Source organism: Acipenser ruthenus, chromosome 28, assembly GCF_902713425.1.
Source record: "Acipenser ruthenus chromosome 28, fAciRut3.2 maternal haplotype, whole genome shotgun sequence".
NCBI classification, from domain to species: domain Eukaryota; kingdom Metazoa; phylum Chordata; class Actinopteri; order Acipenseriformes; family Acipenseridae; genus Acipenser; species Acipenser ruthenus.
The window spans coordinates 15,756,847-15,769,264 of NC_081216.1; positions in this window are offsets into that span (position 1 = coordinate 15,756,847).

Consider the following 12,418-nt stretch of genomic DNA (forward strand, 5'->3'; position numbering starts at 1 on the left):
GTCTGCCTCTTCTTTAATATCTTGCTAACTTCCTTTTCCCTCTGAATGTTCTTCTTTGCCTTTCTATTGCTGGGATTCATGTTCCATTCTGTTGGATGTTTCCCACTCTATGTAGCATCTCTTATTGCATAAGAAATGTTATCTTGTGCAGTTCTGTCCACTCACACTGTGTGAAATGATGTCTGCTATAATCAAAGACACCCTACATAAAGCATATTCACTTATTATAAATCACAAATACGGAACTGTACTCAGGAACTACAAATTACCTTTTTTTGTTTTTAAATATATCATTTAGCTGATATCTGTATACAAGATAAGATATACTGGAACTGTCTGTCTCTTCTTTTTTTTTACATGTATTAAAAGGTTTCTTGCAAGTCTCATTTTGATAGTTTCTTTAGGTTTCTCCCTCTTAGACAGGTTGGTGCAGTTGGACAATATTCCTGTTGGTGGTTTAAGCTACCCATCATTGCTTCTGTTTCTGAAGGACCCTCTAAGTGGACGTTACACATGTACCTACATATATAGGGTTGGTCATTGTGATCAGAATGTTGCTTGTTCATGTTACAGATAGTTTAAAATGAAACATTTCGATGGCAGGGGATGTGTCACTGACATACTTGTTCAGGTATATTAGATTTATTTCATTATATTATATATTATTTTGCCTCAAACCTAACCAATTACCTATTTTTAGTTGTTACTAGAAAATAGAGAAAAGTACAGAGAATGAATTACCTTAATGAGTCTGTGCATGTCAATTATAGGAAGCCATTAAAAATAGTCATAACTATCCACAGTACAGTGTTTTTGCAGAGCTTACATGAATATAAAGCTTGCGAGGTTTTCAGGCAGGAAATCTATAGTATCACTAATACAAGTGCCTTGTACGTTCATTGGTCAATCTACAAGCGATCCTTCAATCTAGTCACACTTTTGCCAAACGTTCCTCGTTCCAGTAAACTTCATGCTCAGAATTCACAAGGTAGCAACGTAAACGTAGTCATATTGTTATTTCTCCTTGAAAAGCATGACAGCAAGTTCAGGACTGCGACACCTCGCTTGTGCAAAAAAGTATCTTTCCCGGAATTGTTTCAGTTTAGTTTCTAAACCCAGCCTCTGACGCATATCCAATACGCCGTCTAGTATGCATCAATGCCATGGGGCGTAGCCGAATGCGACAGAAATCACGCACAATACGATCACAGAAAAAACAAAACAAAAAAGAAAATAACGTAACACAGGATCACAACATAACATTCATACTTTCCAAATGCCGTATTTGTACTCCCATATTTTGCTATTTTAGTACTGTCACATCACATTATGTGATTTTTTTTTGTGGGGGGGGGGGGGGGGGGGGGGGTTCACTATTTTTATTAGATTTTTTTGCGCATTCAGCAAATGTGTGAGGTGCTGTACTGGCCATAATTATGTATGTATTTACATATATTTTTTATTTTTGTTCCGAATGAACACGGCGCACCAAGGATGAGGCTGTGCTCCAACTATTTTTACTCTACATGTTTTTCTTCAACCATTGTTTGGGTTCAGTGTTTTTGGAAATCTGTAAGATTTTTTATTATAATAAATGTGGTTATTTAACACAAGATTGTCCTGACTGAAAAAGCATCTCAAGAGTTTTTAACTGTAAGAGTGCATAAGCAGGCTGCAAGCAAATGCAAACAGATTACTTTTTAGTGGCCAAATGTTTTATTCAATTGGAAGAGATAGGCAGCAACAAATATTGCAACATCTTATACTTTCCCGTTATTCTTATCCCTTCAAAGAGTGTATAGGACAAGTCTGGGTACGAGGGAATAACATCTCTTCTGTTTAACATCAGCCAACAACAACTCACAGTGCAGCACTGCATAGAACAAGAAAACCAAATGTATGCCTACTGAGGGTTTAATTCATTACAGTTTACAATGCCGAGTGAATTCCCCTGTGGTTGAATTGTACAGATGTAAATAGTGATAGATAAGTAGCAATTTTATGAAACACTGTCCAAAATGATTCTGAACACATTTATTTTCAATTGAATATGCCACTGGCAGCTTCAGTAAGTAGTCGTTAGAATAAACAGACCAGTCATCTAAAGATGTGGTATCTGCAAAAGAGTTATGTGGTATCTGCTTGTTATAGAGACCTGCCCTATAAAGATGTAAAACTGGCCAAGTCAAAAAGACACAATTGGGGGCATATTTGGCTCCATTTCTTTTTTTATTCATGTTACTACTCCTCCCTCCTACTGCAATACAAATGGGGGCCAAGTTTGCCCTAGTTGTGTCTTGTTTAACTTTAAAGCGGTTTAATTTTTTATTTTTTATTTAAAACAAACAGCAGTTTAAGATTAGAATTTTTGGATACTTTGACTGGGGTTTCATTGATTAACATCAAAGCCGAAGAAACTGAAATATTTATATTTTACTAGCCTTAAGTGTAGAGAACGAGAAACGGGTAATTAAATTAACAATTTAGAAGTACATTATAAGAACATATTTAAACCGAAGATATTGCAGGAGCACCCTGCACATTAGTTACAATTACTTTGCTTAAAGGGAAGATTTTCCCTCAGTGAGCAGTTCATGCACAGAAGCACAGTAGATGTGTTCACTGTGTGTCTCAATACTATAGGAGGCTGTGGTCCAACGATTAAAGAAAAGGGCTTGTAACCAGGAGGTCCCTGGTTCAAATCCCCGCTCACTCACTGACTCACTGTGTGACCTTGAGCAAATCACTTAACCTTGTGCTGTGATCTTTCGGATGAGACATTGTTGTAAGTGACTGCAGCTGATGCATAGTTCACACGCCCCGGTATTTGTAAGTCGCCTTTGACAAAGGCGTCTGCTAAATAAACAATTACTAATAATAATACTCCCAGAGCCTTCTACAGTGGCCGAATTGAAAACCTGCACATTAGTAGAGTCTACTGTAGAGCTGTATTCTAAGACACTGAAAAATACTTCTAGTCAAAATGTTTGTCATTGAGATGATTACATTTCTTTTAGTATTTCTAGACTCAGAAATGTTTCCTTATGGATTGGTTTACAATGTAATAAAGCTTTCTCATTGGCTTAGGCAGGGTTGTTATTTTCATGCGTAAAATCAATAAAAAAGGTAACCACCTTTTTGTCTTACAAAACCTTTAATTCTGTGTGCATTTTATTTAATCAGAGTACGGGAATGTTCTGTTCCATCAGTAAACACACACTTAATTATACCAATCCTGATTCAATAACAAGTAGAAGAACCTGTGAAGCTCAACAGTATGTATTCCTAATTTATTGTATTTGCATTCTCCATTTATTTCAATATGTCCTTGGAGCAGGTAGTGTTGCGGTCAAGGCTGGTCAGCGGCAGGGAAGTAAAGCCAGACTCAGAAGCTGCAGTTTTAAAGCAATGTTGTGCACATTTATTAAACACAAAATACAAATAAAATAAGAACAAAGAAACAAAGGCCCAGGGGCCAAAATAAAAGGTTCAAACAAAACAATGCATATGCTTTCAAATATACACACCTTTGATATTCAGGCTGGGCAATGGCCTTCGCTGTATTGTCTTTCCACTCATTCCCCAAACAAAGGATTTTTCCCTTTTTTATACAATGTGGCTGAGACTTCATTGATTATCCATTATTCAATCAAGACCCAGCCACATTCCACACTTGTATTCGGCAGGGATGGAGTTAACCCCATCTCTGCCAAACTTAAATAAAAAACCATCCCTCCATACTATTTACACTGGCAGCTCTTCCGCCCTGCCACAGTTCTGCAAAACTGCACAAATCGGCTGGAGGGGATGAACTTATTTGCATGATAAGCGCATATGCTGGTATGGAGGACTATTTTAGAAAAGAGTGAGCATCGAAAATCCACCAACAAGGCTTTATAATAGTCTTTTATCAATTGTTTGAAACAATTTACCATGCTGTTTTTGCATGTCACAAACAAAATGAGCATTGCACAAAGTTTAGTGCTAACTTACATGGATCTGAATGTGAAACTTCAGATGTTCCATTACTGCTGTTTTACCACTTGTTAAGAGTAATCAAGTCCTGCCGGAAGGCACCGGAACAGAGTTCCGGCACTTCTTTTTGTAGCCGGAACAATAAATATAAATCTTTTCTAGCAAGCTCTTTTCTAGCAAGCAAAGCCACTACAAAGACATGAAACAGAAAGTTAAGTTATCATTATGTGGCATGGTTGCTTTTATGTTGAGCAACATGCCAATGAATTGTGTACTGTACATAGGCTACATGCCCACCCTCAATGAGCATCTGTGACGTGCACAGGGGGCGCTGGGTGAGTTTTTTCGCTCTTATAATAACATTGCATACTTTTGTTTGTGCTCTTATCCATTCCTTCCTTTTCCTGTCTCTTCTTGTTATTCTCAGCATGCATTTTTCCAAACTCCATTGAGTCACTTGTAATTTTTGAGTCATTTTTTCATTGTGGGTCCAGGTTTTGCATCCATAAATTAGCACTGGCAGCACGCATTGGTTGAAGACTTTCCTGTGGAGGCATAAGGGTAGCTTCCCTTTCAGAACCATGCTTAATCTTCCAAAGGCACTCCAGCCCATTTTTGCTCTTCTGTTTATTTCACACATTTGGTTCACATTTGGTTGCCAAAACTAACTGTCCTAAGTATATGTAGTTATTGACTTCTTCAAGCTTGATCCCATTTAACTTCAATTGCCTGTGGAGTGGTATATTTATTGAACATGACTTGAGTCTTCTTCAGGTTCATTTTCATACCCGTTTTGATGCTAGCCTCGTGTAGTTCTTGTATTCTTGTTTGTAATTCTTCTGGGCACGTTGTAAATATGAGGATGTCATCAGCATATATATACATATAAATATACACTACATATATTACAGGACAGTTTACACTTTTTTGTAGGCATTTCATAAATAAATATTACTGTAGTTATTCCATGAATGAGGATACCCAAATAAATGTTGACCACTTTAAATGGTTTTTATTATATGTCAGAAAATTGATTACAAAGCAAGTAACTCAGTTAAATTTACTAAATGTATGCACAGCATTAGGTTTTAGTGTTTAAACATGGTTATGAAATTCATTCTCACTTCTCTGAGAGCTTTGTTTTGTTTGCAGTTAGGTTTTTTCCAATAAGTTGATGATATATTTACGTACCAAAATTACAGGCCACTCTTCCAACTTTCTATTTTTTACAGGCAACAAAACGCTCCCATATGTGCTTCTAAAAAGATGAAAGACTGTGTAGCTCTCACTCATTGGAAATGTCCTGGAAGGAGCCTTTCTCTCCCAACAGTCTGCTTTGGCAGTGTCCATAAAATCTCATCCCAGTTCACCAGGATTTATCAGGATTTAATGCACTCTATCCCATACATTTTAATGTATGACTGCAGGTAATCCCTTATCTAACAAGTTACTAAATAAAACTAAGAAGTACATACTTGCTTACTATGATATCCCTGAAAGGATAATCATCCCCTTTTTAAATTATGATTTTAATGAGATCCACCCCACAGGTGCATTGGCATTTAATTACATACCAAAGTAGAATTGCATTCATTTGATTGTTCTTCTTGTATTTTACCCCACAAAGTGGGAGTCTGCACCTGAAAATGTGTCTAAGACTGGTACATGTATGGATTTAATGAAATATTATATAAGAAAATGAATATATGTGTGAGGCATGACAAACAAAATACCAGAGTCTGTAGCCTGGACAATCACAGGCCAGAATTTCCAACCACTGACTCATGTATGCTTCAGCTGTGGGAAGAGGTTAGACTTCTGTAGTCTGTCAATAACGAAATTTGTATATCTGCATGCAAACAACTTTGCTTTGTGTGTAGCTATAGGCGACAATGTGGAAATATACACTGTCATGTCACATTGCCTTGACATGTTTACAACGCAGTGCACTGAAGCTTGTCATGGTTTGAACACTTTGTGCATTAAAACAGCCCATCACAATAATAGGAGGGGCTGTACAATGTGACAAAAGTATTTGGAAAACCTTTCTATTGAAATAAGTCTATATTCACTTTCAGTTCGCCACAGGTACCCTCTAACAAAAGTATGTTCGTGAATAATACAAAATAATTTATGAACGAGTCACATTTGTGAAAAAGTTTTAGAACATTTTTTTATTTCTTTAAGTAGACATGTTATGTTGTTTTTAGCAATAATGAAATATAATAGTTTCAGGTCTCCTGGTGCCAATTTAATTTCTTTAAAAATATATATTTAGATAGCTGAGTACCGTATGATACAAATAGTTTAAAACAATATAAAAAAAAAAACCACGTCCTCGTTTCATTTTACCTTTCTTTAAAAAATATGTAAATAAGCTGCTTTATAGGCATCTCTAATTTGGTGACCCTTGTTTTTATTTCTGTGTTAAATGTATATTTAACGATGAAGACTAACTATTTTGACGAAGACTAACTCTGAGGGAACTATTTGTAATATTTGAAGTTTTGTTTGTTTTATTGATTAATGGCACTGGTACGCTTGTAACTTGCTTAGAATTTGAAAGTGTAACCATTTTTATTGTATTTATTTATTGAAAGTGACACGTGTTACACTGTAATACAAGGTTACAGTTCAAGAGTAATTAAAGTTATAAACTAAAATACAACATAAAGAGACACAACAAGTGTAACAAGAATGACAATAAATACTTCCTGTATTTGTTATGCTGTTTGTGTGTCTTATAATGTGGCAGGGAAAACTCATTTTTAGCCTTTTATTTTACTCGCGGAATAACGTGGATATTTTCCTTTTTTTATCGGAGAATTTCATTTTTTTTATTGCAGAAAATCAGGATCCCTTGTAATAAGCAGCCCTACACTGTATCCTAGGATACATCAGATGTTTCGATGTCAGAGGATCAAATAAAGGCCCCTATATCTTTTTTTATACTTGCCAAATTTCAAAGAAGCATCCCAAACATTAGTTATTATTATTATTATTTAGCCGACACCTTATCCAAGGTGACTTACAAGTGTAAAGGGTAATACAAGTTTGTATGCAATAGGTCATTTATACAAAACGTACAAGTTACAAACAAACACAACATGAAGAAGTGCAAAGATAGGCTATTGCTTCTACCAACATGTTTCATTAACTTAAGCCAAGGTTGATTTACAAGCACGGAACCCTTATCAAAATGTTAAATCCTCAATGAAGACAGTAATAGAAAAAAATAATTAATAATGTGCATTATTCAACAAATGGGATGAATTTAAACGTATCGCATTCATCACCCGTCTCTTCTCCAGTTGGTCTAAACAGCATCGCGTGCTGCTGTTGATTTTATTTCCATCTCAAATGTCACGCCTATCAAGCCACAACCACATGACGTATTTTGAAGCTGTGCGCGCATAGACCACCACAGGCCACCACAAGCAAGGTCTCCGAGCCTGCAATTATACCCATCTCGCTTTTTAAAATACATTGAGCACTATAAATGTATGTGTGTGCGATTTTATTGTAAGCCATTTAGCGAGGGGCTACTGTATGATTACGAAAAGCTTTTTGATAGAAACACATTTTTTATTTGGGGGTGAATGTGGGGCCCCATTATAGAATCTGATGGGATTAAACTGCCTTTTATTATTTATTCGAAAAAAGTTGCACGACTCTCGCAATGCTAGAAGTCTCGCGAAGATGACGCAACAAATATTTAAATTAGTATGTTGCGGCTCTCTTATTAACATATTGTCTCTTAGTACATACGACAAAATATATACTTTGCGTATTGTTGCAACAGAAATGCAAATTGCAGTATGTTTGCTCTGCGACTGGCCCATCTTAGTACGTCTACCCCTTAGTGTACTGTTCAGTTGCAGGTTGGCTTGTAGACTCTAGATATAACCAGCTGCTGCCCCATAATGGAACGAGGTGAGATTGGGTTACAGGCTGGTTTCATAGTGGAAATGGAAACATGACCCATGATATGACCTTAATAATCCAGTGTATCGGTAAAATGTGTACTCACTTATTTAAGAACATATAGCTATAACTTATCCATACACTTTTTATAGTTTCAGTCATTCTGAGTACTCTCTTATTTAAGAACATATAGCTATACCTTGCACTCCAGGCATAATGTGCTTCTTTGGAAACATGTTGTTATCAGCCAAGTACATTAACACACAAAAGAATAGATGCCAACTCCCAATATCAGACCAGCTTTAGGAAGTTAATGGCCCAGGGCTTCTTACTTAGAACTGTCCTGGGAAACTCAAACAAATGCTTCAGTCAAGTCATTAGGTTTAAAATGTGTTACGGCTTATAATTAGACATTTAAATAGAACTGTATGGTCTTGAGGAACATGTATTGTAAGGTTGATGGTTTCAATGCATTAGCCTAACTTTAATTTGGTGGCAGAAAATACTGTAGCCCCAAGGTTTTACACCAATTAGCATATTTTAAATCTAACTAACAAAACAATTAGGTAGATGCACTTGTGAGTCCTGTAACCACCTTATTTACTTGTCAATCGTTTTGTAACATTAATGGTTTTGTTTGTACAAGGAAGACTAAAATAATTATAAACAAACCAAAATTACCAAAATAAACAAAAAAAAAATCCCCCAGAAGTTTGGTTGTACTATATGGTACCAGACTTATTTTAAATGTTTTTTTTATTCTGTTTCTCTGTCTCATATTCCACTTTTTCAGTAGTTTTTCCAGAGTTCTTATTAATACACTTAATTGAACCAACTAGCAGTCAGAAACTAAAGAAAATGTCAATATCAGATATAATTTAGTAAAGTCAAAAACTGACACTTTCTGTAATTACATCTTGTTGAATATTTTTCTTTTACCCTTGCATTATTTTTTCATTGCCCACTAACTAGGTTATATGCACATTTCAAATACAACTTAATAACTTACCAAAGAAAATGAACACAGGCCTGTGTTCCCTGTATAAACTTTGCATTAACCTACTTATCCCTCAGCAAAAGCACCAACTAGTGGAACAACCTGGCCATTTAGGTTATGTACAGTAGGTTTCTATGTTATGTGTTGCTAAGTAGGATTCAACTAATTTCAAATCCCTTTTCTCCCTGTGTACCAACCACACTGCTCCACTGGAAGTAAACAAGTTATCCCTGTCTAGATTTAACGTTCTTCTACAAATGAATTCCTTATATTTCCATTATCATGAAAGACTGCATTTGTTTTGTATAGATTACTGTAGAATAGTACAGTTGGTTAGAATTGTCAGCAAACTTAAAACTGGCTGTGATGGCTTTCTTTGAATCAATGTTCTCCTATATCCTGGTTGCCATTGAGTTCTCAATCTAATGCGGGCATTTTTTAGTTGACCTTTCCCCTGTAGAATGAAACTAATCTACAAAACTTGTTTTTGCAGATCTATTGAAATCTGGATAATTTGTTACTATTGGAGGATATACAATTTAATCATAGCACCTTGAAGCATACAATGTTGTAATTACTCTGAACTCATCGCTATAGTGATATCCCAGATGTTAACAAGACCCAATGTGGTACAGAGTAAACCTAACCTAAATCAAATGCATTTTACAGGCACGCAATTCACATTTGCATACATTAAAATTAACCAGCATGTGAATATCTTTTTTTTCACATATTTAATTCAACATATTGTTGTTTTTAATTATTAAATTCATTTTTTAATTATTCAATTCATAAAAACTTAAAATACTGGTTGTTAATGCAATGGACATTCTGCTGTTTATGTATGTGAATGTATGTCAAATTTTAGATTACTGGCAACTACAAACCTAGCATGTACTAAAATGGAAAAGACAAAATGTTCATTTGTCATAGATTTTTTTTTTTTTTTATTATTATTCCTTGAAGAAATAAAACCTAAAACAGATTAGACAAGGTTAGGGTCATTCAACAAATGGGGACCCTTGTGCGCCGATTGTATCTGTCTTTCTGTCTGTCACACTCTGCATGATAAACAGGAGAATGTTGATTTGACATCTTCACCAAACTTTTATCGTAGGCTTCTAGCCTTATATATAGACGTCCTGGAATGCATTTTCCTATAATCAGATAAACTGGCTAGTATGGAACAGATGATGATCAGCACTCCAAACAAATCACTAATCTGAACAGGTCCGTTCCACACTAGATTAGTGGGAGTCTGCTGTATTTGGTATGGTATACTATAGGAAAGTATAGTGTTTTGGCCACAACTATAGAATATTCTAGTGTTTTGTATATATGGCTGCATTGGCCTTTGTGTTTCTGCAGGTTTAGGGGTTAGTTCACTGGCGAGGCAACCCCATGATTCCTGATGGAGATTTCCCATGCTGGGGCCCCATGCCTCCAGAGTTTAGCAGCTTAGTACATTGTTCAGCAGGTACAAACAGGTTATGTGAGTTAGATGTTCTAGCTGCCACACCTCAGGCGCCTCACATACTGTTTATTATATTTTCTGCTTGAATCACATCCAATTCCAGGAACATTCAGAAAAGAAGACATACTGTACTATTCAATACACTAGCCTGCAGTAAAAAAAACATAACAAAAATCTATACTCCCATATAAGAACATAAGAACATAAGAAAGTTTACAAATGAGAGGAGGCCATTTGGCCCATCTTGCTTGTTTGGTTGTTAGTAGCTTATTGATCCCAGAATCTCATCAAGTAGCTTCTTGAAGGATCCCAGGGTGTCAGCTTCAACAACATTACTGGGGAGTTGGTTCCAGACCCTCACAATTCTCTGTAAAAAACTGCCTCCTATTTTCTGTTCTGAATGCCCCTTTATCTAATCTCCATTTGTGAACCCTGGTCCTTGTTTCTTTTTTCAGGTCGAAAAAAAGTCCCCTGGGTCGACATTGTCAATACCTTTTAGAATTTTGAATGCTTGAATCAGATCACAGAGTAGTCTTCTTTGTTCAAGACTGAATAGATTCAATTATTTTAGCCTGTCTGCATACGACATGCCTTTTAAACCCGGGATAATTCTGGTCGCTCTTCTTTGCACTCTTTCTAGAGCAGCAATATCCTTTTTGTAATGAGGTGACCAGAACTGAACACAATATTCTAGATGAGTTCTTACTAATGCATTGTAAAGTTTTAACATTACTTCCCTTGATTTAAATTCAACACTTTTCACAATATATCCAAGCATCTTGTTGGCCTTTTTTATAGCTTCCCCACATTGTCTAGATGAAGACATTTCTGAGTCAACATAAACTCCTAGGTCTTTTTCATAGATTCCTTCTTCAATTTCAGTATCTCCCATATTATATTTATAATGCACATTTTTATTGCCTGCGTTCAGTACCTTACACTTTTCTCTATTAAATGTCATTTTCATATGAATCAGGCATATATCTTACTGTTCTATTTCAATACACTAACCTACCATAAAACATGTAAACAGGTGCAAAGGTCGCTGGGACTGTGGAATTTTGGTGAAAATGTTCATCGTTGTTGTTATTTCACTGTTTTGATCATTGTTCATTTTGCATTTACTGTGTGGTTTATTGTGTTGTATAATTCTGAGACTCTTCACTCTGTTCTGTGTTTGCCCCTGTTTTAAGGGTGTGTCACCCTGACAGACGGTGTAGCACCCTGGGGTGGGGAGGTGCTGCCTGTGATAATGGCTGTTCTTGAAACCATTCAGCTGGCTGGTTGTCAGTCTGCTTTTCAATAAGAGCTTGGACGTATACAGGTGTCTGTTATTTCTCTCAGGTAAACCCCACAACAGTGTTTGTCAGCGCTTCAATATTATTTGGTCTTTAGGGGTTGAAACTCAATTATCTGACAGTCATTAGCTGTGTAAATTATATTAATAGATTTAATATCTAGTGTGTTGGATGCAATGGAATAAAACTCTGAACTCCTTGATATTATAGTCATTTTGTTACTGTTTCAGTAATAAATGCACTTTGTAGAGAATCAACAATCCTAGTTTAACTGAATGTAGTCTAAATATCTGCATGTGTAAACTGTTTCTAAATACATGTTTTAATTTATATGAAATGTTCATTCCACACCTCGTGTTAATTTAAAACTCTTTCCATGTTACATTGACACACAAATTTACTGGTCTAAAATATGATGTCTTCAAAAATGTAACTTGTCTACTAGATGGAATATCAAAAAGACTGAATTTACTGAATATAAGAAAACATTTTAAATTGCTAATTTTGAACAAGCGGTATCTATATCTGCACGACAGGGACTGTTTAATTAAAAGTTACTTTCAAAAAAGTAAAACTAAATACGTTTGCAAAGATAACCAGAACAGTTTGTTGTTCGTAAAAATTCGAAGCCCTCATTCCCTAAAAGTGTTTTGTGCAGCTCATGTGAAGTCAAGACAAACACACATGGTAGTGTTTTCAAATGAAGATGGACAAAGGTAATGCAAGTGTTTAAATATTTATGTAACAGAT